The following is a 10033-nucleotide window of genomic DNA, read 5'->3' on the forward strand; positions in this document are numbered from 1 at the left end:
CAAGTACATGCTCGAGTATCATTGACCAACTCCTTATCAATCTCGATTCATTTCAATATGAACAACAATTAAACCACTTTGATTGACTAGAATATAACAAGTTAGAATAGAATAAATTAAGAACAAAAAAATAGAACTAAAAATTTCTAAATAAATTCAAATAGAATTGAATGAAAAAATAGAAAATTTATTTAGATTACTTGTTTTAAAAATTATATATTATTATTGACGAGCCACAGCAATTGCACCTATTAAAGAAACTAAAAGAATTATTGAAATGAGTTCAAATGGAAGAAAAAAATCGGTTGATAAATGAATTCCAATTTGTTGACTAGCGTTTATTAAATCTTGTTCGAGAATCTGGTTTGATTTTGTAGTCCAAATAATCCCATACCAGGATGTATTTAGAATAGTACTAATTAATGAAACAAAAAGACTTATACAAAGCTTTTGGTCATATTCTGGACCACTCATGAACATCATAGAAAATATGATTAATACATTTATAGCTCCCACATAAATAAGGAGTTGCGCAGAAGCTACAAAGTGAGAGTTTGCTAGAATATAGAATAAAGATATACACACAAGAACCAATCCAGATGAAAAGGCAGAAAAAATAGGATTGGTAAATAATACCACTCCTTGAGCCCCTAATATAAGACCCGACCGCAGAAAGACTAAAAGAAAATCATGTATTGGTCCAGGTAAATCCATTATATGCCAAATAAGAGATAAAAAATCGGAGAGAAACAAGGCAAAGGTGTAGACGGAATGGAATAGGAGACAGATGAAGTGTAGGACGAGGCCGGTATTAAGACTGATAGCCACCAAAACCTTTAATACATCTCCAGTCACCGGATTCCTTGTGGTCACCTATCTCTTGTGAGGATCCACCTTTCAATAATTATGTAAATGTCAGGCCATGACACTAAAATTATGCAATACTACTAAAAGAAAGCGCACATTCCACACATAAAATAGTGGCTCATAACAAAAATATGAACTTCAGGCTTGCAAAATCCTAATGATTTAACAGTATGGAGCTGAAGCTCAAAGATATCCAAAAGTCAAAAATTAATATGTCTATTGCAATAGCCAAGAATGTATGTCCACACAAAGTTCAGACAACCAATTTATTTTTGTTTCACCTTAAACACAGAAACGCCACACCCTTGTAAGGTCACATAAAACCCTTTGACATAGAGCACCAAACCTCAACAGTCAAAACCGTAGTATGAAAATATGATCTTAAAAGAAACCCTCCAGCAATAGACGGGTGCATCAGATATAGCCCATATAGGGGAACGACACATTAGGAAGTGTCATAATAATTCAGATGTGTGTAGCTTGAGCAACAAGAAGAGGGTAGTTAGTTAGTCTACAAGTATAGGAGTTTAGGGAAAGAGAAGACATGCTGAATAGTGATGAGAGTTTAGCTTTTTCTTACTGAAAGTGTCAAGCCACTAGTACTCTAAAACTAACCGTTCCTGGCATAACTACTAGCTCTTGCATATTGCAATATTCTGAATGTATTTAAGTCACTCAATTGTGACACAAACACACCACCAAGCAGGCAACCTCCTATTTCAGGGATCCTTTCTGGCTTTCCTCCTAACCAAATGGCTCCTGCTATTAATCTCAAATGCTTTATTCACATGATAAGCTGTCAAAAGAAACTGGGAAGAAGACATTGTGTAATTTTCATTGAAATAGTAACACATCACAAATAAGATCCGAAGACCAAACATCCAGGTCACGGAGCTTCGGTTGAGCTTTGTTTGTGGGTAAGTCACAACAGCTGTAAGGCTAGACTTGAGACTCGCTTAAAGGCAAGTAATGGCAATTGCGAAACTTAAGGAAAAATCGAAGTTTATGCACTAGGTATAAAGTAGGCAAGATGAAAATGTGATTTTAAAACGCTAACAAAAAAAATTGAAGATAGGACAAGATTAGTTGCATATAAAAAAAATGAAGGTAGGACAAGATTAGTTTAAAACCCATTTACCCATTAAACAAGCAATACTATAACAATATTTACAAGTTAAAATCTGAAATACCTAGTTTCCAACACATACAAATTACTTTCCAACTAAACTCACAAGAGCTCCATCTCAAAGGTTTGTCTCCAACAGAAAACAAGCATTGTATCATTTGCTTGTAAACTACAACTCGCTAGAGCAGCGTAGCCTTTACTGACCAATTCCGTTTTTTCCTATACTTGTTTAGCAACCTATAGATATCATAATTTATTCTCCCCCGCCAATTTCAACAAAGTTAAAAGCGTAGAAATTGGCGATCTTTCACCTTTTTTTGACAATAATATGAATCAAATGTCTCATGGAATTGCAGCTGACCTACATTTATTGTGAAGAAGTAGGAAGTTTATTTGTAATGGACTAATGGAGTAACAAAACTAATAGAGACCTCCTTCCCATTGTAAGAATAGGTAAATTACCAACCCGTGTTTACAAGTCTTAATATCAGGAGGACTATATATCAAATCTTCGCTGCAGGATGCAGGTATTGATATGACAAGGAGATAAAAGCAAGATAAATGAATAAGGCCCACTCCACCAAAGACCATGACTTGTGCTGGAATATTGACAGAGATAAAAGGATGGATCTTAAAAAAATTAGCTTCTACTTCTGTCTAGTTTCCCCCCCCTAATACGTTGTCTCAACACAAGTAACAGTAAACAAGACAGATAGAAAGATCCAAGAAACTTATGGATTGAGCAACAAGAAATCAGATAGCCCGTTCATATAGCTAGTATGGAGCTGCTATTTAAAGATAAGTGAACAGACCAAAAACAAAACAGACTATAGAAGTCAATCAAACAGAAAACAAGCTTTACTATGCGAAATTACTATTCGCAACTCAGAAAATAAAGTCCACGAGTAGGACAGTTACAATTTGCATCACTAAGAAAATTCATTATGATGACCATCTATAATCCCTAACAACCAAATCTTCAAACTCAGAGTGAGAGGGAATAAAAGTTGAACCACGCATGCTGAGAAATTAACACAAAAACTTATAGAGTGGATCGAGAACTCGTAAAGCTGAAAACTTGTTGTATTATCCCTTTTCCCACCCAATAAAGAAATGGAGAAAAACATAAAATACTCAAATATGTTACATCGGACCACGATTAGTCGATAATCACAAGCTGGCTACTAAGATGGTTGTAGATACAACTAAATATATAAATCAAAGGCAAAGCGTATTGTCAAGTTATTATTGCAGAAAATATATGATGTACCACAACGACGCCATTCAGTACAAATGGTAATAGCAGATACAACCTTCACATTGGGTAATGTAAACAGAACTACAGGAGTTCATGAAATCCATTCACTTAGTCGCTAATCCTACATCATATTTCTGAAACAACAGAATAAACACAAAGGAATGCAAGTCGCCAGATGCTCCTTTAATCTCAGTTATATATCTTAGATTCTAGAACAAAACAGCCTATAACCATCACCATGCAAGTCGATTATTAAACTAAAACTATACTAGCCCATAATCTGTGTACACACAGATATATTTGAAGTTAAAACACCTTATTGTGAATAGAAACTTAAGTCCAGAAGGTTAATAATGAATGTCAAACAGCACATGGCAATAATTCCGGAGAAGTTCCAAACTCATCATCAGAATATCTAAAAATATAAGATCTCAAATCGGCACCTGAATAACAATATTAGAGCTAATAAATGCTTTAATTTTCTTCCAATCGCGATCGAATCTGAGGAATAAAAGAATTTAACAAATTAGGACAAGTGCAGGGTTGCATCCGTAAGGAATCGTGACCTTTTTATTCCCATAAAAACAAGCACACAGTTAATCACGACATAGCACCAGTCATTTCATCACAAAAATCGCCTATAACATACCAAAAAAAAATTTGACAAAATAAAGTGTTATGCACCTACAGAACGTTGTTGATTCTGTAAAAAGCATATTAAACTAAATCATGTGACATAATTCTGCTAAACTAGAAATAAACGCTTCCTCAAAGAAAGAATACTATCAACACTGAAAAGTAGTACTCCAACCCAAAAAAATGGTGAGATTCTTTTTATAGGATATACTCTGCTTCTTAGAATACCTTTTGCTTCATTTACAAGTCATGAACTAAGACATGATTACAAAAGATATTTGAACAAGGAGGTTGCACAAAATTATTATACTTCATAAAAGCTAATAATCCACTTGTCAGTATCTTGTAAAAGAAACAAGATGAGATAAAGGCTTACGCTGTATCACCTTTGACCAGGAGTAGGTAGCAGCTTATGAAAGATATGTTACTTGAAAATGAACTGAGCACGTTCACTTAAAGAGGTCATATGCGACAGATGCTAACACTCAGCAAAGCAAGCCACGACATTTACCATCATTTAAGTAAATATTACATCTCACAACACTGCAAAAGAATAGAAATAAGTTAAGCAAATAGAAAAGAGGCTCTAGAAAAACCATTGAATTAAGCACAATTTTCTTTGAATAGACGGATAAAGAACAATGGAATAAGCTCCATACCAAAATAATAAAGTCAACAATTTAGCTACATTGCATATAGAGACAAAGTATTAGCAAACCGGAAGCAAATAACCAACAATTACTAGGATCTTACCCACCAAATTACAATAAGCAGAAAGTCACCAAGGTTGCAATATGAAGCAAGATTCACACGTTTGTATATCTATTGTGCATACAATACTATAAACCAAAAGCCTTGGAAGACCTTGAGGAACTTATACAAAATAGATAAACAAGACACACTATAATAAACAAAATGGAAAGTAGAGTCTGACCGCATGCCAAACAAGAAAAGTAAATTTTAAACTAATAGAAACTCCCTTACGACAACTATACATCTATATAACTATAAATGACCTACTCAGAGGGCTAAGTAGGTCTTAAATAAGTGCATCAGTATCAATTAATCACATATGTAGCTGAAACAAATGATAAGTTATGCACACTGTATGTTAAACAAGAGAATTATTAGTTCTTGGCATATTGTGAGGGTTTTATAATAGCCATATCATTCTTGGAGATTTATAATGAAGTCTTTTCATTTGAACAAGATAGCACTCACAAAATATAGGCCAGAATTCTAGTACGTTAAAGATAGTGAGTTTTCTAGCTATTCAAATAAAGCTTTAAGCTACTAAATGAACTTTCAACAGGTTATCTAATCAAAGTATGTGTTAGCTTTAACGACCGGAAATTCAAGACACTTTCCATATAAATGCAAAGTGAAATAAAAGGATGAATAAATTTCCTCAAAAGGGGCAATAGGCTCAAAACAAAGAGACAAAGATACAATGATGCTCATTATTGATCACAGGAACTAAGATTAGATATGATTTAGGTGATTTAGTCAATAGTTATTGTACTTAGATGGATCATTGGCACACTATTATTTGGCAGCCGTGGCAGGCAAATAAAGCTCTTCTTTAGTGTGTCTAAAGTTGCTTAAGTGAGTACAATTTTAATGTTCTCATTCACATAAGATTAAACAACAAATGCGAATGAAGCAAGTATCCATAAGCAACATAGCAGAATGAAGCAAACGAAAGATGGAAATCATCCAAATCAAACCCATATTCTTCTCGATCAATCACCATCCCCTCTAAACCTTGGAGGCACTGAGAATCGATCCAAGAGTACCCAGAACAATGACCACCAAAAGAGGGCTAACATCAAGGTACCAAAAACAGTAGGAATTATCTTCCTATAAAGGCTCAAGTAAGGATCAGTAAGATCCCTAATTGCCAACAAAATTTTGCATTTCCCTGATTAATGTACGACATGATATAGTAAAAATACCAAAAAAATTCCAAATCAATTAAAATACAACGGTTTCCCTCATAAGCAAAAAAAGTACAAAGGAACTAACCCTAAATTAAAAATAAAAAGTAACATTGTTGAGTTGCATTTTCATATAAATCTAATGAATTTCCTCAAACATATTGTAAATCTGTAGAAAATGAATTTAAAATATACAAATTTAAGTAACAAAAGTGGGAAAAGAAAAAAAAACGTGCAAGAACATTTGGCATATTCGACGAATCATAGAGGTGGTGAGCCAAAAACCTATAACGCTGGGAGAATCTCTCAAACAAACCAAGGAGAAGGTGAGGGGCGAGCATCGATTTCCGCCGAGAAAGGCTCAGAAATTGCAGCATTCACACAGGTTACTATTTGCAGAAATGCAATTGAAAAATATGGGTGCGTGAATTGATACTTGAGAAGTGAATTGGTACCTAAGGTTTGTGAAAGAGAGCCGCAAAAATTGGGTAGAAGGGGTGAATGAGGGAGGCAGAAGGTGGTAGAAGGATATTTAGTAGCTTGTTTCTTTTCTCTTTCTTCTCTTTAATCCATTGTTGTTGAATTATCAACCGTTCAAGGAGTCGTGGGAGGTGGGTGAATGGAAAGCAGGATTCTAGAATACTTTTAGGCTGAAAATTTTGGAATGGCGGGGCAATGGATAGGCAACACGTGTTAATTTCACATATTACGACGCTCTAATTCGTCCATATATATTTCGACTGTTACAAGCGTCGAAATACGTAAAATAAAAATTCGCGTACAAAAACGTTTTGCGACACTTTCCCAAACAGTCGAAATAATTCCGTCTAAAATTGTATGATTTTCTTGTAGTGATAATATACACATACCAATATATAAAAGCATAATTAATTTGGTGAACTAGTATGGCCCAAAACTTTGTCTTGAAGCATCCAATCTTCCCTTTACCTTGTTAGCTTGGCATCGTCTTGAACTCCATTCAAAAAGTTAACTTAAATTTTTTAATAATCTAGAAGAACTTGAACCTAATAATCTAATTATTACATCAAAACTTCAATGGTACACATACCATATTTAAAACTTTACATTCAAAGATAAAACGGTACGCAAAGAATATTAAACTATCCTAGATTGGCCATACTAATCAACTTCAATACCTGCAATACATAAAATAATATCAATGCATTCATCCAATCGTGTCCTAAGACGAATGGCCCAAGTAAAATATGCAAGTATTTACATGATTTATTAAAATCACGTTCATGTAAAGCGTCCTAAAAGAATAATCAATTCAGAATTATTAATCCTTAGAATTATTCTAATAATAAATTAATTTAATTAAAATAAAGGTGCCCTACGAAAAATAATTAAAATTAATTATTTTAAATAATTTCATTTAAACGGCTCCCACTTAAACCAATATTTAATTTTGGACCTTTAATTTTAAAAATTTAACTTGCGGCCCGGCCCAAGTCAAATGAAATAAAATGATGAAAAAGTCCACCGTTAGCCCCTTCGTGCAAAATTAAGCCCAAATCCCAAAAATTGGGCCTTGAAATAAAACGAAGCAAAATTGCATAATCAGATGCATCGTGGGCTAGGCAAGCACCCAGCTCATCGACGTGCAGTTCATTGCGCCAACGCACCCATGAGAAGGCACGAAGGCCCAACGTGCAGGCACGAAGGCCTCGCAGCGCATAGGCACTCGCGCCCATGTTGTTGCTGTTGCTCCCGCCGCTGCTCGCTCGGCCAACGCGCGCTCCCTCGCGAGATCCCTTGCTGGAGCAGTGATTGTAGGGGAATACAGTTAAACATAATAACATGTGCTGAAACAATCCACAAAGCCAGGAAACACGTATAAAGCACAGATTAAGCAAACTTACATTTGAAGCGTGTTTTCCCGAGTAATCTGTCAACGAACACGAACTTAGAACTCCACTTGTCGCTCCTCTACTTGGTTCATCGACACGTTCAAGCCCGTCTTGATAACCGTAGCTTAGACAATCAATCAAGAGTTTTATTTTTCGGGATGAACAGTTTTCAGAGAAAACTGAAGAACGTAATGTTTAGAATTAGGTTTAGGGTTTCTTGGAAAACTGATGTGTGTACTGTATTGCGTGTAAATACAATAACCTAATTGTATTAAATGATGTAACCGGCCAAGACCAAGGGGCCTTTACCGTCCACACCACACACACGGGCATCCCGCGCGCACAGCCCACCCTGCAGGCTGAAGCCCACAGTGCGCAGCCGAGCAGCATGGGTCATGGGCCTCGCTGGCTCGCTGTTGTGCTGCTGGACATTAGTGCGTGCGCTGCCACACCCCGCGGGCTTGCTTGCTCGCGAGCTCGCTGGCTCGTTAAGCCTTGCGCTCTTGCGCGCTCGGCCGGCCGGCAGCTCCGATGCTCTTTGTATTCGCGACTAATGCCTTACGGCTATTATTTATCGTATCGTATCCGACGAATCACCGTCGTACGATACGATTATTCGTTTCGCCCAGCTTACGAATATTCGCGATATGATATACGAATCCGATGCAAGGTCGTATCATATAATACGTTTTCCAAAACTAATTCCCGAAAAGCTATTAAATGAATTTCCGATTCATTTAATCCGGTGATCTGTTACATGCCATTGGTGTGACCTTGTAGGTACATTCAAGAGTAAGTTGTGAGCTTAATATTTATTAGAACTCACTGATCGAAAGCATTGCTCCAGCTAGCTTTTCCGATCACTTGATCTCACTGAATTAATTGTTCGCAATTAATCTAATCCTTGGTATTAGACTAAATGCACATTGGGCGAAGGACATATTTCCTTCAGTCTCCCACTTGTCAATCAAACAAGTGTGCAATCACATTCCTTTGTCACATAGTGTTACTTACTGAATATAAGGTAAGATCCAAACCATCCTCATTAGGTCCAGAAGTGTTTCTCAGATTACAGAGCTCAACTGTTAAACTTTTACAGAAGGTTAAGCCTTAACCATTATGAGCACGGCCATGCATTTTACAGTATCTAACTCTCCGAGAGGCCTTGTTACACAACAAAACCATATCCTATCAAAGATAGGAGGACAATCCATTCTTGCAATCTATGAACACTCACTTTGATTCATAGAACGCCCAATAACTGCTTTTATAGCCTCCTTTTACGGTGCGACGTTTAGCTAGTATCAAAGCGAACTAATTCTCAAACGAGCAGACATAATCGCTCATGTTCCGAGGAATGGTTCTAATCACCATTAATGAGAACTACTTATGACATGACTTTAATCTCTTAAAGTTTTCTCATGGTCAATCCGATACAAGATCTAATAAGTATTTATGCAAAAGAATCTGACATCCAGTCAAACTAGTTCAAGAAACAGAACCAAAAATCTACTTGCAAATCTTCATTAGTCATTGGTCGTCCACCTTTCAATGACCTGGATTAGGGATCCTTTGTGACTGCAATATTCAAGTTCACTTATGGGTGTTTCTTTGTCGAAGAATCCATCTTGACATCCCATTTGAATGATTTGAATCACATGGACTTATCATTTAATACTAAACCAAAATTAAATAAATATGAAATAATAAATTTCATAAATATGAAATAATAAATTTCATAAATATGAAATGGTTAAACCAATTGTTTTAAACATAGATCTAACAAATGTTCTAAAACAAAACTTAGAAAATCAAAGCCATTATCCAATATGCTTGATTCCCATGGTTGCTACATGTGCGGTGTGTTTCGCTTGTGGCAACGGTTTAGTCAATGGATCCGCGACGTTGTCGTCAGTTCCAACCTTGCAAATCTCGATTTCTTTCCTCTCAACGATCTCTCGAAGTATATGAATTCGCCGCAGTACGTGCTTGAACTTCTGGTGGATCATAGGCTCCTTTGCCTGGGCAATGGCTCCGCTTTTGTCGCAATACAAAGCCACTAGTCTTTTAATGGAGGGGACAACCCCAAGTTCTTCGATGAACTTACGAATCCAAACAGCTTCCTTTGCTGCTTCTGAGGCAGCAATGTACTCGGCTCCAGTTGTAGAATCCGCAATAGTGCTTTGCTTAGCACTTTTCCAGCTTACTGCTCCGCCGTTGAGGCAGAACACAAACCCAGACTGTGATCTGAAATCATCTCTATCGGTTTGAAAGCTTGCGTCCGTATAGCCCTTAAAAATCAACTTATTTGTACCACCATAAACCAGAAACTGATCCT

This window comes from Spinacia oleracea, chromosome 3 (assembly GCF_020520425.1).
Source record: "Spinacia oleracea cultivar Varoflay chromosome 3, BTI_SOV_V1, whole genome shotgun sequence".
NCBI classification, from domain to species: Eukaryota; Viridiplantae; Streptophyta; class Magnoliopsida; order Caryophyllales; family Amaranthaceae; genus Spinacia; species Spinacia oleracea.